Genomic DNA, 16,746 nt, shown 5'->3' on the forward strand with positions numbered 1-16,746 from the left:
GAAATAATACTGTTAAGTAACACACTATTCTGCTTCATTCACACCTTTAATGACCACTTCTACAATAGTTCCAGGTCTTTTCTGGATGTTGTGAGGGAGAGAAAAGAAATGTTAGGTATGGTCCCTGTATAAGTGAGATTTTAGTGTAAAGGAAAGACAAACACATATGAACCACTAATACAAGGTGAATTATTAACTGAGCTGTAAAACTTGTGGTTTGGGCAGTATTTAGTGAAGGAAATAGTAGCGTGGGAAGGCTTCCCAGGTAAAGTGATACTAAAACTACCATTTGTAGAACTCCTGCTCTGTGCTGTGCACATTATCCCTAGGCCTTACCTCACAAGGAAGACATTATGAATAACCTTTCCTTATTGAGAGAACTGAGGCCTGGAGGTACCGTGGAACCTGCCCATGGTCACACAACTGATAAATGACAGAAGTGTAATTTACCATCCAAGTTGGTGTTTCAAAAAATTGTACCTTTGATACTCCATGCACCAGGGCATGAGCCAGGAAAGATGAAGTGGTTGAAGAGGAGAGAGATGGATAGTTACTTTAATTTAAGGGGTCCACCTTTTTCTTATTTTCAAGCTCAGTGCTTCATGAGATGATAATGTGCATGTGGTAGGAGTTCACAGAATGTGGGTGAGCAGCAGAGAAAACGACTCACACCCTTTGAGGCCCAATATTCAGAGGTCACTGTGGCTCTGTGTCTATTTCTACCCCCATAGCCCATCTTTCTAGACAAAGGTTGAAAGGTCAGGTTGAAGAAATTTATCAATGTGTAAACATTATCTGAGACCCTCCTGTGTGTATGTGCACCTTGGGCTTACTGAGTTGGAGGGAAGCAGTAGTACAAAGAGGAAATCCACACAGGCCCTGCTCAAGGACACACACACACACACCCCCCTATAAGTACTACAAATAAACATAAATGCACAGATACATATGGTCACACATTTGTGTATAGCTATACATATGTATATAATATGGCCTTAAGCACAAACGTGAGCACACTGATGTACAACACACAAAATATACACACAGAGACATGTAAGCACAGACACACAAAATATGCATGCAAACACACAAATACACATAGACCTGCACATAGACATGAGAAAACAAGCAATGAAACACAGATTCATACACTTAAGCAGGACATAGGTAGATAATACATGCATATAAACATATGAACACTTAAATAAAAACACAGATATAACATACATATACAGAGAAATACACATATAAACATCAACCTAAAAATACATAGAAAGATAAACATGAGGGTTTAGAAGAAAACTAACAATAACAGGCCTTACATATTAAGGGACAAAGGAATGGCAGAAACTGTTTTGTACAATGGGAGTTGAGAAGTGGTAGCAATCCCTATGGACTTCAGTGGTTTAGGAAAGCTTTCTAGAGGAGCTGGAGTGTGGGCTGGGATGTGAGATTTGGTTAGCATTGGATAGGCAAAGAGGATGGGGAAAAATTCCAGGTAAGTGGTAGAGAAAGAGCCAAAGTCCAGAGGCAATCAAAGGCAAGAATGATTCTGATGAACAGGGAGAGTCAGTTGGACTTTAGCTTGGTGTATATTTAGAAAGGCAGGAGAAGAAAAAGCTAAGCCAGATTGTGGAGGGTATTGAAAATAAGGCCAAAATGCCTAGACTTGATCTTAAAGACTTCTATGGTGAAACGGGGGCCTGCTGCGGTTGAAAGCAGCTTCTTAGGACCAAATCTGTTTGCAGAATATCAATGGAATAGGATGGGGAAATTGGAAGCAGAAAACTGAGAGACTAATTAGACTATTGGTTGTATAATGCAGTGGAAAGAGCATGGGAATGGGCATTAGGAGACCCGGGTTCATTCACCTTTCTAGGCCTCAGTGTTCCCATCTATACTCTAAAGGTGTCATATTCACCCATGGATTTTCAACCTATGTTCTGGGGATCCCTAGGAGTTCTGTAGCAGGGAAGAGGAAGGGAATAGACAGAAATTTAGGTGACTGGATTTCAACCAATGGTGTACTAGAGACAACTTAAATTCTAAGAGCTGATTGTGTGAATTTATTCCTAACTCTGTGTTTAGTGACATTGTGTTGGTAGTTTGAAAGAAGCCATGATGAAGATATTTACAAGACCCTAGACGTAAGACCAGGCATATAATAGGTATTGAATAAATGCATATAATGCACTTTTGATGTTTCTGACACTGTTCTAGGTCCTGGGGGATATAGTAATAAAGAAACAGACATGAAACTTAAATTTTAATAGAAAGAAAAAAGTTTAAAAAACAACCAAGCAAATATCAAAAGGAAAATCAATCATTATATAATTATATATTATATGGCTCAGCCATGATATACCAGTAACATAAACACTGAATCTTGCTCTCACCACCAACATTTTCTATAAATAATTTATTTATTAATAATAAATTGTGGAATATGAAGACAGGAAATACTCATATGTGTATGTGCAGGACTTGGGTGAATAGAGGTGAGGGAGTGAATTAGAGCTAGATTTTTAAGAATAACAATAGCAATATGAGCATGTTATTCAGAGATATGAAGTCAACCCCTGGCCAAAAAAAAAAAAAAACAGCTAACAAAGTTGAAAATGATTGTCTTGGGGAAAGGGAAATATTTTAACAAGCTTCATAGAAAGATTTGATTTTCTTGATTATGTCTATCTAGCTAACAAATATGTATATTGTATATAATATGTCAAATGGTGATGAGTACCATGAAGTAAAATAAAGCAGGGCTATGGGATAGACAGTGTAAGAGTGTGATAGGCAGAGTACTAAACCCCCAAAGACGTCCGTATACTAATCCCCAGAACCTGTGAATAAGTTAGGTTACATGGCAAAGGAGAATTAAATTTGCAGATGGAGTTAAGGTTGCAAATCAATTGACCTTAACATAGGGAGATTATTTTGGATTACCCAGGTGGGTCCACTGCAATCGCAAGAGTCCTTAAAAGTGGAAAAGGGAGGCAGAGGAGTCAGTTAGGTAGGGGGAAATGTGACTATGGGAGAAAGGCACAAATAGGTGTAACACTGCTAACTTTGAAGATGGAGGAAGGGAAAACATGTGTCAAGGAAAAGGGGTGGCCTCTAGAAGCTTGAGAGAACAAATAAATGGATTCTGCCCTAGACCCTAGAGAAAGGAATGCAGTCCTCTGACAAGTTCATTGTAGCTCAATATGATTCATGGCAGACTTCTGACCTCCAGGACTGTATGATGGTTAATTTATGTTGCTTTAAGCCAGTAAAGTTGTTCTAATTTGTTATGACAGTGATGTAACACTAATACAGAGAGTAATGAGATAGCATGTATTCTCAGAGGAAATAATATTTGAACAAACCTGAATGAAATATGAGAGTAGGCTTAGCAGATATCTGAGGAAAGATAATTCCAGGCATGGAGGACTGCAAGTGCAAAGACTTTGAGGCAAGAACATGCCTAGAATGTTCAAAGAGGTGTGTTTGGAGCAGAGGGAGTGAAGGAGAAAATTGGGAGAAGATAAGATGGGAACGGAAAAGGGTGAGGGAGAGTATATTATGCAGGTTCTTGTAGGGCATTTAAATGATTTTAACTTTTATTCTGAGATAAGGAACAATTGGAGGGATCTGAACAGGAGGATGAGATAATCTTATTTGTGTTTTAAAAGGATTGCCCTTGCTTCTCTATTGTAGAATATAGATGAGCAAGAGTAGAAGCAGGGGTACCAGTCTGGATTTGCAACAAATGAGTAAATGCAGGACAGTGACAGTGAAATCAGAGTATAAGGGGTGGATGCCAGAGACTGTGGAAAGAAGAGTGACTAGGTTTTGGTTATGTGGCAGAGTGAATCATGGCTAAGTGGAAAGCATAGATACTACTCATGTTGTAGATATGGCTGTCCTGGGCAACAATAAGGCCATAAACAGAGCTCAGAAAGTGTTCAAGGGGAGGGGTTATTTTTAGCAGAAGACAGTTTGGGATTAGCCATGTGGAAACAGAGGTGATGGGACTCCTGCAGTGAGATGTCCTCATAGGGTGAAGAAGGTAGGACTGGAGTTCAGGGGAGATCATGCCTAGAGGGAGAACTTTGACAATCATTCAAAGACATGTGATGGTGAAGCCATGGGAGATTGTCATATCCCTCAGTATAGGAAAGTGCAGAAAGAAGCAGGTATCTAAGGATGGAGAGCTGAGAGTTCTATGTGGCACCCAACTCTCTCCTTCACCATCAATTCTAGATCCATACTTAAAATCACAGAAAGTCAGAGCCTACAGGACCCTTTGAGACCACAATGAGTCCTCCTCCTTCGCCTTGACTTCACAGGGGAAAAACATGAAGCTTAGTGATGGAATAGAATGCGTTTAATGATACACAGTGAAGATCAGTGGCAGAGGTAGGACTAGAACCCAGACTACCTTTATTTACATCACACTGCCACTCGTGCTGCTACATCCTCTAATTATGCAGGTTCTAAGAAATTACCCTCAAAAATGCATTTGGGAGAGGCCATTTCTAGACTGGACAGAGTGGAGCTGCTTTGTCCTTACTGAGCCCTAGTTGCTCTCTCTGAAGTGAAAAGCTAATAGTATTAATCAGTCAACTAAAACAACCAAGAGTGTACTTGAAAATCAAGCTGGGATCCATTGGTTACATGCATGCATGCAGAATGGAAAACAAACAAAAAATAAACTATATGCCACCGCCCTTATTTTTGATTGAACAATAAGAAGCAGCGTTTTTTGAGCTCTGGTTTTTAAGGTGACAGAAAAAGAGGAAGTGAGACAGTTGTGGCTGTGAGTGGGTGGATGTGATACATAAACTGAAAAAATTTTGTCATTTTCCTACTTCCACCCACTCTACCTACTGACTTGGAGAGTTCAACAAACAACAGCCTAGGAAGATCCCTGGTAGGCTAAGCCTGCAAGCCTTTTTCCTGGTTCCTCTTAAATGGACTTTCAATTTAAATCCAATTAATTTCATCAAAAGACTCGAGTACTTACTGTGTATGTCAGGCTTGTGTTAGGGCCCTTACAAAAATTTTCTCCTTCATTCCTTCATAGTAGCTTTATGAGAAAGGTACTAATTTATTCACATTTTACAAAGAGTGTAAGGCTCAAGGCCTGGGCTCCAAATTTAATTTGAAATGGAGCTGGGAATTGAACCTATACGGTTTAAGGATAGAGTCCATGTTCTGGCTACCACTATCCAATACTGACTCTTGTACTATGAGTTTTATCTCTGTAACTCTAGGCCCAGCCAAGGGACTCATATGTGTCAGGTTCCGTCTGTTAGGTATAACCAAATTGAATGTAGAAGGTACTATCCTAGGAGTTTAAACTAATATAAAACTACAAGGAAACAAACATCCAAATTCCCCTCAGAGTCAGGAAAGGCTTTGAGGGGGTAGGTCGTGGCATTTCCAGTATACTTTGAGGATTGGGTAGGTCTTTTTCCTTTGCCCTTTTTTTTTTTTTTGAGACAGAACCTCCCTCTTTTTCCCAGGCTGGAGTGCAGTGTCATGACCACCGCTCACTCCAGCCTCAAACTCCTAGGCTCAGCAACCCTCCTCCCTCAGCCTCCTGAGTACCTGGGACTATGCACACCATCATTGTAGGTCTTTTATAGGAAGAATTAAGAGCAAATAAGGAGGTTGTTCCAAATGGAAGTTCAGGGTGAAGCAGGATGACTTTTGTGCAGTTGAATAACTTCATTTTTGCATCTCTAGCCTTGACTAGTTTGCTAGACTGCAGACCCCAGATGTGAGGCAGCTGTTTTCTTCAGGACAGGATTTGACCTATGCTATACCCAAAAGCATGTAATACAAAAAATGTAATAACATTTCTGCTGTACTAATCTTATGTTTGCTTTCCCTAAGCACATACTATCTGGAGGATTTCAAGGCATCCATGCCCGTATTAGTAGGTGGAAACAAATAAGCCAGCATTAAAAGTTCTCCAAAAAATAGGCAAATTAATCTAGAGTCATAAAGTAGGTTTATTGCTGCATGGGGTTAGGATAAATTGCTGCTTAGGGCCAGTGAAAAAATGGGAAGTGACTGCTAATGGGTATAAGATTTCTTTCTGGAGTTGTGAAAATATTCTAAAATTGATTATGGCAAAGGTTACACAGCTCTGTGAATATACTAAAAACCACTGAATTGTACACTTTAAGTGGGTAAAGTTTATGTTCTATAAATTATATCTCAATGAAGCTGTTGAAAAATTCATTACAGTTTTGGAAAAAGTTTTAATGGCTTGGGAAAAAGTTTAAGTAATAAACTTTTAAGTAATAAACTGTTAAGTAATAAAGCAGAATATGAAATTGTACATAAGCCATAATCCAAACTAGGTTAAAAGTATGACAAGCTTGCAGATAATCTTTAATTTTTTTCTTATAATTTTTTGTATTTTCAAATTTTTCTAATAATCATATATTTTCTTTAATAATTTATTTTTATAATTTTCTTCAAGTATGCATCAAATATATATTTTAATTGGTAGACCTAAAATAATTTTTCTTTTGTACTTTTTACTTTGTTCCATTTTCTGATTTTCTACAATTAAAATGTACAATTTTAATAATCAGACAAAACGAATGCATTTGAAAATTCCATAAAATATCCATTATACATTATAGCATCTACAAATAGGTAAGAATAATTTAAGTCAACTAATGAAAGAATGAACACTCAGGAGACAATTTGCACAAGAAGTAATATGTTTGGCTAGTGAACACATAGAAATATGCTAAACCTCACTTATAATAGCCAAAGTATAAAAACAATTGATGCTGCCCATTTTTGTTGAAGGTGTAGGGAAAAACACACTTTCATACAGGGATGGTTGGAGTTTAGACTGTTGCCACCACTCTAGAAAGTAATTTGATAATACCTATTAAGATAAAAAAATTTTACTGAGCAATTGAAGTTTTAGGATGTTATTCAACAGAAACATTTACACTAGTGTACGATGAAATACAAGATGTTTATTGCATCATCGATGGTAATATGGAAAACTTAGAAGCAACTTAAATGCCTATCAATAAAAGATTGCTTAAATAAATGTTAGTTCATCAATATACTGAAGAATACTACAAAGCTATTAAAAAGAATGGGGGTAGTTTTATATGTACACATACAGAAAGATGCCTACAACATATTATAGATGAAGAAAGTAAAATTTAAACAAGAATGTATGAGTCCATTTTTGTTGAAAAATATAGGTTAATATATGCATAGAAAAATTCTGTGAAGGGCAGACAACAAATTGTTATCTGTGGGGTAGATTTATGGGGGACTTTCAGTTTCAACAAAGAAGGAAAACTGAGTTTTAATCCTAGATTTTCTAATTACTAAGGCATGAGGCCTTATATAAGTTAGTTTCCATTTTCTCATATGTAATGGGGCTAAAATTTGTATGTATTTCATAAAGTTACCTTGAAGATAACTAATGTAACTAATAAATATCAGTTATTTAAAATGTAAGAAATAAATATCAGTTATTTTGCTTTATACTACAATTTTTAATAATTTTTACACATTGTTTCTAAAATCAGAAGAGAAGGTAAGAAGATTGACAATCCACATTCAAATAATGGTTTGGTGACTTTGTCAGAGTAGCAAGTAAGATGAGCAGAAACTGTATTAAACCTCCCCATGAGGAACAGAATATCTGGTAACCTACAAAGGAGCTCCCCAGACAGGGAAAGCCTTAGATCTCTATTCTTAAAATTTACTGGAAACTGAAGCATTTTTACATGCATTATCCCAAATCTGTCAGTTATTATTACTCTACAGATAAAGCAGAGTCTCTGAAGTTAACTAACTTCCCCAAAGTCACACATCGTGGAACCATGAATCTTACCAGGTTCTGTGTGACTCCAAATTTGTGCTCTTTCATATTGCACAACACTGTCCAGATTAATTCAAGTGGAGAGTGAACTTTTTCTGGTACATCCCTTAGTCTCTTGCACAGCCATTGCCTTTCACACACCCAGACTGTTTCTTTGCTTTAGGGACTGGAAAGTGGAAGTGGAACCCCCTATGTTCTGTCCTGGGATATTTCCGGGGTGAGCCAAGAGTAGCTGTGTGTCCTGCTAGGTCATGGACTTTCACTGACCACAGAAGTTGAGAACACTTGAGCAAACTAAATTCTTATATCTCACTGGTTTGGGAGCAAAGCAGAAGTGGCAAAAGCTGACAAAACCCAGCTGGAGCAGGAATGTTGAAATGGACACAAATAAACATACCCTGTGGACACAATCAATATAAATGTTCTAAATTTACTTCTGCTCCTATGCTTATACTTTCTGTTACCTTGTAGCTAATCTTGGAGGTACTAGATACTCTTCCCTTCTCTTTTGCCCCATCTTTCAGGTGCCTAATTGTGCTATTCTCCTCTTCATCTTCATAGTCAAATTTCTCATTGAGGGTCTGTGTAGCTCACAGCTGGACTACTACAAATGTCTTCTCTTGGGCCTACCTATCTCAAATGTACGTTTAAATGTGTCCCAAACACTCTATTTTGATTATCTTTTCTCAGTCCTCAAAATGCTTCATCAACTCCTCCTCATGATCTGGCTTTATTATCTGGGGACTTAAACCTGGACTTATGCAGTAGACGGGCAGATAAAAGTAGGAAACATAAATATAATTTACTTCTAATTTTTACTATCTGCTAGAATATAAGCTTTATGAGGTAGAGATTTTGTGTATTTCATTTACTGGTATGTTGCAAGTGCCTAGAAATAGGCTTGAAACCTTGGGAGCTCAACAAATATTTATTGAATGGGTGAATGTATAAACATTCTAAGATCTTGTAGTTAATTTTCTTCCTTTGTAGTATTCAAATAGGAGTCAAATCTGCCATGTAAAATTTAGAGGTCATATATTCCAAGGAATAAGACTCTACAAGTTTTCTTGAAAGCACTGTCCAATTTATAAAACTGCTCACTGCTAGGGAATGTATTCTTTTGTTCATGTTATTCATTTAGTTCCCGCATGCCTACTCTGTGCCTGACCCTGAGCTGGCACTGGAAATACAAAAATGAGTACAAAACATTACTGCTTTCAGGAAACCCAAAATCCAGAGTAAAACACAGACACATGACAATTAACTAGAATTTTAGGCCACACATAGTAAGTGCCCTGTAATATATACTAAATAGTCCAGGGGTAGAAAGGAGAGAGATCACCTTCAATTTTGGAATCAGAAAAATCCCGCTGGGCGCGGTGGCTCACCTGTAATCCTAGAAATTTGGAAGGCCGAGGCAGGCTGATTGCCTGAGCTCAGGAGTTCGAGACCAGCCTGGGCAACATGATGAAACCTCATCTCTACTAAAATACAAAAAAAAAAAAAAAAAAAAAAAAATTAGCCGGGCATGTTTGCATGTGCCTGTAGTCCTAGCTACTCTGGGAGGCAGAGGTTGCAGTGAGCTGAGATCGTGCCACTGCACTCCAGCCTGGGCAACAGAGCGAGACTCCAACTCAAAAAAAAAAAAAAGCCTCCCAGTGTAGGTCATCTATCCATGGCAACTAAGCCCATTAAAGTCTTAGCAGGTGCCAAATAAGGTGTTGTTTGGCATAGCTTCCAATATTACAGACTGCAAAGATATCCCCTTTCCCAAGTACTCCCTCCCCAAGTCTTTCTTCTCTGTAGTATATAATCCCAGTTCCATTAGCCTTATTTTACAGATCGTGGTCTCATGGCCCAGAACACTTTTTGAGAGTACTTACTAGGTTTTCTTCCTAAGTACTAACTATTCTAGTAAGCTGTTATAGTCAGCCCCATGACTGCGGAGTTGGGAAATTCAAGCACTCACTGAGGGTGTGCTGACTTAGGTGGAAAAATGTCCTGAATAACCTAATAGTGAAATCAGTCCTTCACTCCCATGGAGCAACTAGGGTGGTGTAGCAATGTGTGTAACTGTGGAACAGAGAAGACATGTGGAAATAAACAAGGCAGACTTACAAGGAGTCACCAGAGTGCCAGAGTTGCAGAGGTCACCACCATTTGCACATCGTTCATTGACTTGGTCACTGTCACCTAGATGAAGAGTGTTGACATTAAATTTAATATGATTCTTTGTAAGACTGTTCCTGGCTGGCACTACTGAGGTTGTGCCAGCAGATCTAAACAGGCAGGCAGATCTAAAGGCCGAGATACCTGGGGCAAACTGGCTTAATGGAACTGTACTGATGCTGAGCCATGTGAGGAAGTGCAAAGTGTCAAACAGTAGATGCTACCTTTTCAATATACATGAATCACTTAACTCAAATGCAGCTGCTGCTCATCTCCATTTTGGAAGCTATTCCAAGGAAAAATTCAGTTAATAGTATTTTCATCTGGCTGTCTTCCTTTGCTATAATCTCTTGAAGTGAGAGTTATATATCACTGATATGTAAAACATATATGTTTTATATATATATATATATATATATATGGCATTTTCAAGAGCACTTCATTTTTCCAAAGGCCTGATAAACACTTTATATCTTTCTGGTACTTGGAAGAAATTTGTACTTCTCATGCTATGTTGGGCACATGTCCATGCTGCTGCTGGTTGATGGAGCTTTAAGGGTTGGTTTGGTTCCTACTACTTCAGGGTAAGTTCTCAAATTTATGGATCCAAGCAGTCACCATTATCAATTCTGATGGTGTCAAATTAATCAAAGGTGTAAAACAGTGTCTCTCAGTCTTGGCTACACTTTATTTATTTTTTTATTTTATTTTATTTTATTTTATTTTATTTTATTTTATTTTATTTTATTTTATTTCTTACCAACAGGAGATGCAGTTTATTTACAAAAGCAGCCATGGGGGCAGAGGGAATACATAGCATTTACAGAGTTAGCTACCTGTACAGAATGAATTACATATGCAAAAATAAAAGTCTCAAGATGACAGGACAGCGTGAGCTCCACTCCCCTCCCTCAATCACCCCAGCATGTGGCCAGGCCGGTGGCCCCTGAGTATGTGGGGGTGGGGGAGTGGGAGTGATGCATGGAAGGAAAAGCCACTGGCCATGGAAATTAGCACAGAATCATACCCCCAACCCCCCCCCCACACACACACACTCAGACACATGATAGGATACAGACAAAGGGCAGATGACACCTAGCTGGGATGGGAAGGATAGGAATTGAAGTCTACACAGCCTGCTGTAAGAGGGAGGGGAGTGGGAAGCTCCTAGCCACTGTTCAACTACATGGTAAGGGGGAATTCTCTTTTCCGAAGGAAAAGGGTTTGTTCCCTCAGGGTCCCTGCTGGAGCAAGCCCATCTCTTACCCAGCCTAGGCAGGGGACTCTGCCCTGAGGGTGGGCCAAGAAACAATGGGGAAGTTTATGTGGACAAACCAGTTCCCAAACTACTTCCCACTTCTCCCTCCTCTAACCAGAAGGGGGAAAAAGAGGAAAGAGGAGAGAAAAGGGTGTATTATGGCCTGAGTTGCAGCTGCCTTTCAGAAGGGAGAGTGACCCATAGCCTTCCTCCCTTCACCTTCAGCCTACTCCCAAGACTGCATCTGGAAGGAGGCTGGAGGGCTGTTGAGATTCTCCTCTATCTCTGGCCTCCCTGGGAGGTAGAAGGCTATGGGGCCAAGAACAGAGGAACCCAGGCCCCAGGATTTATTCTAACTTCCGCTAAAATCTGTTTTTTAAAAAATAATCACAATTTGTGGGTAAAAAACTGATTTGTAACCAGGCATCAGACACCATCAGAATCACCCTAGGGGGACAGTGGGGTTCCAAACAGGGCGCCGTAGCCCCATCTCTGTTGTTCCCTTAACCCTCTAGGATCCCTAACCTGATCAGTCCAACCAATCCTGGGTACTAACTACCCAAATGTTGGATGACTCCTCTTGGGAAGAGGGCAGGGGACATGTACAGCAAGTGCCAGAGAACTTGGCTCAGGATCACCTCTACCCATGTCAATCAGCTCTGCTCTCAGCCCAGGTTGTGGTCCTCCAGCTTGGCTCCTGGGAGTAGTGGTGCCCGCATAGAGGGGGGATGGAATATCTCTTCAGGATGTAGACAAGGCAGGTGGGCACACTGGCATTTGACAGTCCCACAGAAGGGCAATGATACCCCTTCCCCTTCACTGACAACCCAGAACACAGAGGCCACCCTCTCTTCCCACATAACTCCTAGCAAAGGGGGAAGAGGCACGAGATTAAGATTTTCCTCAGAGTCTCAAACCACAAGTACAGAATAAACAACTTAAAAGCACTAAGGAAGAGAAATGGGGGGCTTTCGAGGCAGGAGCACTGAGATAGGAAGACAAGCCTGTCAAGGTGAAGCGGGTTGGCAAGCAGCAGTTGGGGACTTGGGCTGCCCTGGTAGGGCAGTGGGGCAGGGTGGGTAGGAGGAACACAGGGCCACCCCAGGAGAGTGAGGCCGGGCCCCTTCCTGGGGCAGGGAATGAGGTAAGAAAACATTGCAAATAAAGCAACACAGTTCCCTCTCACCTTGGGGCAGCACTCCTCACCAGCCCTGGGTCAGGGAGGAGAGTCATGGGGAATAATTCTGACACAGCTCCCTCTTCATATCCTCTGTTTCCCATTCCTTGAAGCTGTAGAGGCTGGAGGCCCTTTCTTGACACCCAACAACAAAAGGACAGCTCCTGCTGCCAAGGAAGCCCATGGGGACTAAGGGGAAAGGGCTGTCCCTGTGAAGGGAGGGTAAGGTGGTGGCAATTCCGGATGCCCACCTCAGCAGAGAGTACTCTGTGCCTGCCCACCCCTGGGACTGGGGACATTTGATAGGATTCTTCTCACAGACAGGGCATGCCCATCCTTGCCCCTCAGCTCCAAGTACTGGACCCATTCACATTGCTGAGGGCAACGAGGGCAGGCCCCCTCCAGGCTCAGCTTCCAACCCACAGCCTCCCGGGCCACTACATTGCTCCTCAGCAGGGCTTAGTCCAGTTCCTATGGTGGGAGATAGGCAGTGCCCTGGCACAGTGCCCAGTTCAGGCCCCTGGCCTAGCTGGACATTCAGTAACTCACAGAATAAATAGAAAAACCGCCTCCCCACCACACTTATGTCCAAAGCATCATATGTCAAGGTCTGAGTCCTGCATGCCGAGGAGTTGTGCTCCATTGTAGAGGACCTTGACATCCCCCAGGGGCACATAATCAGATCCTCTGCCTGCCTGGCCCACCGAGTTTCCCAAGCCCCAACCCCCAGCAACCATCCATTTGCCAGGCTATGGCACCTGGGTGGGGATCAGGAGAGAGGGCTCTGCTCAGCCAAAGGCTATCTCTTGCACTGAAGTCAGTTGATGTCATCATAGATGCTGGCCGTCGGGGTATCGGTAGCTTTGGCTTCTTCCTGCTGGAGCCCAGGTCGGAGGAAGTCCCTACCAGGCTCAGATGGGATTTCTTTTTCTTGGTTTTCTGTGTCTCAGAGCTGTTGGTACCTAGACCCCATCCCTGATTTTCGCTCGTCTTGGGGGAGCCTGAATCACAGGGTGAGAGATCAGAGGAGCAGACCCACTGAAGCTGGCTGATCAGGGCCTGGCTGTCAGTCATGTCAAAGCTGTCATTATCCTGGGAGCTCTCCACCTCTGGATGGACAGCTGAGGCCCTGAAGAAATACATCTGCAAGGTTCACTTCTGCTCAACTGTGTGCTGTGGGCAGTGCAGGGACTTTGTGCACATCTTCTTGGTATCTTCAGAAATCATCCTACATTGCATGCTTAGCAGGATATGAAGCTCCTCTGGCCCCAGGTTTCGTAGCTGATCCCAGTTGAGTTGTTATACTTAAAAAAAATCAAATCACAAAGTTCCCCATTTTTGTGTTTTAAAGACTCAGATCTTCGAGGGGAATCGGGGTTCTTGCCTGATTTTCTCTTCTTGGCTTTATTCTCTGAGCCATAGGACCAGTCATTGTCATTGATGTCATCATTATCCTCTTGGTCACTCTCAGACTTGCCCATATTGTTGCTATTGGCAATCCAGTGGATAGCGATTCAGCCGCTATTCCCACTCATTCCCAGGCACCTATCCAGATGGGGAGCAAAACGGGAGGCAGGAATGCTACAGTTGCAGTTGGGGCAAACACACTCTTTGCTCTTCCACTGGTTGAAAACCAAAATCCTTCATGCTATTAGGGTCTGTGTCATCCAGAAAGACGTAGCCACACATGACAGCCTGGTGTACCTCAAAGCAGAATCCCGAACAAGAATTCTAGACTAGGTCCGCTTATATCTCCCGAGCTATGGCCTCTAGTTTGCTGTTATTCAGGCCAGACAAAGACATTTCCTCCATTTTCTTTTGTAAACTCTTGTGGAGAGGGCGCTCTGACTGTTCATAGCACAGCAGGCGGGCGGGGGTGGGGGGTGAAGGAGGGATGGGGAGGGGGGAGAAGGAGAGGGGTGGTCAGGTAGCCTCTCAGGGAAGCATTCTCTGGGGGCGGCTGCTCAAGAACCCCATGTCCTTTGGTCCGTTCTCACCTCTCCCTGGGGCCCGAGGCCCAGCTGGGGGTTTGGCCTCCTTCCTGCCTCACCACCTCACCGGGCAGCCATGGCCTCTTCCCCTCCCTTCTTATCCAATCACTGCCTCCTCCTCACCTACCCCGTCCCTGCACAGTCCTCCGGGCCATCTTGGCTACACTTTAGAGTCACCTGGAAAACTTTTAAAAGTTCAAATATCCAGATATTACCTCAGACAAATTAAATCAAAGTCTTTAGGAGTAGGTCCCGGACATCAGTATTCTTAGAGCTCTGTATTAGTCTGTTCTCATGCTGCTAACAAAGACCTACCTGAGACTGGGTACTTTATAAAGGAAAGAGGTTTAATTAACTCACAGTTCCACATGGCTGGGGAGACCTCACAATCATGGTGGAAGGCAAAGGAGAAGCAAAGGCACATCTTACACAGCAGCAGGCAAGAGGGCATATGCAGGGGAATTCCCTCTTATAAAACCATCAGACCTCATGAGACTTATTCACTATCAGGAGGACAGTACAGACCTGCCCCCATGATTCAATTACCTCCCACAACGCTTGGGGATTATTACAATTCAAGGTGAGATTTGGGTGGGGACACAGAGCCAAACCATATCAAGCCCGCCATCTGATTTCAATGTGCAGCCAAGGTTAAGAACCACCTAGATGCCATTTGAGTTACTGTGATGAGAGATATAACTAGCAACATTTGCAGAAATTACCATTTCTTCTTCCTTTCCGCTTGTTGGTATGGGCATACGTAATAAATATTATTCTGGGAAATCAAACTTAAATACTATCCTTGATGAGTGTGTGATCAAATGTAGAGTCAGGGACTCGCCAGGCATAGGAAGAATTCTTATGATTTGAAACAGTGCCTAAATGGGATAAAGGGTAAGGAGAGAGCCTGAAATTAGATAACAGATACAAAATACCCTCCCACCCCAGCAGGCCCTATTATTTGGACGTAATACTATCCAGTATTCAAAGGGAAACCATCATATTACTTGATTCTTTGATAAGTTTCCTACCCTATGAATTCCTTCTGTTATTTATTTTTTTAATGGGAACCAATGTTACCTAAAGTTTTATTTTAATAAATTTAATGTTATAGGCAACTTTGTTGGAATCTATACATCTCATAAAACAAGCAATAAATATATTTATTAGGCTAAGATAAAAAAACATTAGAATGGGAAATGTCTGGCAATATTCTGATTGAGTTGTCACTTTTGCAGGTCAGCACAGCAGTGTGGAACAAATATGTATATATATTTAAAGAAAGAAATTAGTATTGGAAGACTGGAAAAAATATGAAATTGTTAATAGAATTTCAGTTATACAAACAAAGGTAGACTTTTGTCTAGCCTGCACATGGCTTCCAAAATAAAATAGGTTCAGGCTCTCCAAAAGGATAGGTTCAGGCTCTCTAGAAGAAGTACAATAGACTCTTGCTTTATTTCAGGCACTTGCCTTAGGCATATTTCTTGGTTCTAAGTGGAATAATCCAAAATGAGCATCTGTCTTAGAAATTTCATTGATGGAGAGGCATTTCTTTGTCTCAAGATTTTGTAGTTGGCTGGGCATGGTGGCTCACGCCTGTAATCCCAGCACTTTGGGAGGCCGAAGTGGGCAGAACACCTGGGATCAGGAGTTTGAGACCAGCCTGGCAAACATGGTGAAACCCTGTCTCTACTAAAAATACAAAAATTAGCCATGCATGGTGGCATGTGCCTGTAATCCCAGCTACCCAGGAGGCTGAGGCAGGAGACTCCCAGGAGGCAGAGGCTGCAGCAAGCCGAGATCGCGCCACTGCACTCTAGCCTGGGTGACAGAGCAAGACTCGGTCTCAAAAAAAAAAAAAAAATTGGTAGTTTTATCCAACCACTATGAAATGTTTCCCTCTACTCAACAGATAGTTTGATTGATCATTTATCCATTTTTTCATTCAATAAAAATGTATCGAGGGACTGACTACTATGTTCTAGGCACTGATGATACAAAAGTAGAAAAGGGAACAAGACAAAATACTTGCTCTTTGAACTTATAGTCTGGTTAAGAAGAACTGACAATGAATAAGTAAATCTCCTTTTTCACCTTTTCTCTTTGCACTTAAAACAATTATATATTTGTGTTGACTCCTTTTAGAGACTAAAATTCATGAGGTATGGGACCCTGTTATGTTCACCACTATATTTCCAGTTCTTGGTGCAGAGTAGGCACTCAACAAATATTTGTTAAATGAAAGAACTCAGAGCAATAGAAAAGCAAATGGTGGTTTGTTACATTTTGA

At 41.5% G+C, this 16,746-nt stretch overlaps 1 pseudogene; it reads right to left on the minus strand.

The window, feature by feature from the left end:
- Window positions 1–13,279: 13,279 nt before the first annotated feature.
- Window positions 13,280–13,943, minus strand: LOC747221 (ataxin-7-like protein 3; annotated as a pseudogene).
- Between the last annotated feature and the right edge of the window lie 2,803 nt (window positions 13,944–16,746).

This window comes from Pan troglodytes, chromosome X (genome assembly GCF_028858775.2).
Source record: "Pan troglodytes isolate AG18354 chromosome X, NHGRI_mPanTro3-v2.0_pri, whole genome shotgun sequence".
In the NCBI taxonomy this organism is placed as follows: Eukaryota; Metazoa; Chordata; class Mammalia; order Primates; family Hominidae; genus Pan; species Pan troglodytes.